Source organism: Bos javanicus, chromosome 15 (assembly GCF_032452875.1).
Source record: "Bos javanicus breed banteng chromosome 15, ARS-OSU_banteng_1.0, whole genome shotgun sequence".
In the NCBI taxonomy this organism is placed as follows: Eukaryota; Metazoa; Chordata; class Mammalia; order Artiodactyla; family Bovidae; genus Bos; species Bos javanicus.
Window position 1 is genome coordinate 65078074 of NC_083882.1, and position 1971 is coordinate 65080044.

The window sequence follows — 1971 nt, forward strand, 5'->3', positions numbered from 1 at the left end:
CTTCTCCTCCTGCCCCCAATCCCTCCCAGCATCAGAGTCTTTTCCAATGAGTCAACTCTTCACATGAGGTGGCCAAAGTACTGGAGTTTCAGCCTTAGCATCATTCCTTCCAAAGAACACCCAGGACTGATCTCCTTTAGAATGGACTGATTGGATCTCCTTGCAGTCCAAGGGACTCTCAAGAGTCTTCTCCAACACCACAGTTCAAAAGCATCAATTCTTCTGCACTCAGCTTTCTTCAGAGTCCAACTCTCACATCCATACATACCGCTGGAAAAACCATAGCCTTGACTAGACGGACCTTTGTTGGCAAAGTAATGTCTCTGCTTTTGAATATGCTATCTAGGTTGGTCATAACTTTCCTTCCAAGGAGTAAGCGTCTTTTAATTTCATGGCTGCAGTCACCATCTGCAGTGATTTTGGAGCCCAAAAAAATAAAGTCTGACACTGTTTCCCCATCTAATTCCCATGAAGTGATGGGACCAGATGCCATGATCTTAGTTTTCTAAATGTTGAGCTTTAAGCCAACTTTTTCACTCTCCTCTTTCACTTTCATATCTGAAGTTATTGATATTTCTCCTGGCAATCTTGATTCCAGCTTGTGCTTCTCCCAGCCCAGAGTTTCTCATGATGTACTCTGCATAGAAGTTAAATAAGCAGAATGACAGTATACAGCCTTGACATACTCCTTTTCCTATTTGGAACCAGTCTATTGTTCCATGTCCAGTTCTAACTGTAGCTTCCTGACCTGCATATAGGTTTCTCAAGAGGCAGGTCAGGTGGTCTGGTATTCCCATCTCTTGAAGAATTTTCCACAGTTTATTGTGATCCACACAGTCAAATCAACCCTGAGGGTACAAATTTGGCATTTTATTGCCAAATTTGTACCCTCAGGGTTGGTTTAATTTTTTTTTCTTTCCTTTTAACAATGATTGGATATTATCAGACAAAAATAAGTAGAGATAAGGCTTTAAAAAAAAAAAAAAAAAGAAAGAATGTCATGTTTAACAGGGTTCTAAGGATCGCAGAAGGCGATGGCACCCCACTCCAGTACTCTTGCCTGGAAAATCCCATGGACGGAGGAGGCTGGTAGGCTGCAGTCCATGGGGTCGCTAAGAGTCGGACACGACTCAGTGACTTCACTTTCACTTTTCATTTTCATGCATTGGAGAAGGAAATGGCAACCCACTCCAGTGTTCTTGCCTGGAGGATCCCAGGGACAGCGGAGCCTGGTGGGCTGCCATCTATGGGGTCGCACAGAGTTGGACACGACTGAAGTGACTTAGCAGCAACAAGGATAGGATATGGGATTATTCATTAATAAGGATTACCTGGGTGATGTACTACTCTAGAATAGTTGGCAAATAGGCTCCATCTGAGATATCTGGGCCAGCGTGCTGGCCACTGAAGTTATGCTTATTTGAAACAGAGTGTGAGCGAGAGAGATCCAAAAACACCCATATAAATGCTCCTCGCTTGAACCATGCTTCTAAAAGCTCTGTTTTTTATATTCAGAGAGGGCTCTGCAAATTCCTGACTTTTGTATAGAACCATATTGTGTTTTTCCAGTGGTCATGTATGGATGTGAGAGTTGGACTGTGAAGAAAGGTGAGTGCCGAAGAACTGATGCTTTTGAACTGTGGTGTTGGAGAAGACTCTTGAGAGTCCCTTGGACCGCAAGGAGATCCATCAGTCCATTCTGAAGGAGATCAGCCCTGGGATTTCTTTGGAGGGAATGACGCTAAGGCTGAAACTCCAGTACTTTGGCCACCTCATGTGAAGAGTTGACTCATTGGAAAAGACTCTGATGCTGGGAGGGATTGGGGGCAGGAGGAGAAGGGGACGACAGAGGATGAGATGGCTGGATGGGATCACTGACTCGATGGACGTGAGTTTGAGTCAACTCCAGGAGTTGGTGATGGACAGGGAGGCCTGGCGTGCTGCAATTCATGGGGTTGCAAAGAGTCAGAC

The 1971-nt window shown here is 44.7% G+C and overlaps 1 protein-coding gene and 1 long non-coding RNA gene across 2 annotated transcripts in view; both read right to left on the reverse strand.

The window, feature by feature from the left end:
• Positions 1–1971, reverse strand: part of ABTB2 (ankyrin repeat and BTB domain containing 2) — a 186371-nt gene that overhangs the window by 124526 nt on the left and 59874 nt on the right. The window lies entirely within an intron of this gene.
• The window catches only part of LOC133226956 (uncharacterized), a 78877-nt gene that overhangs the window by 18346 nt on the left and 58560 nt on the right, over positions 1–1971 (reverse strand). The gene's annotated exons all lie outside the window — the stretch shown is intronic.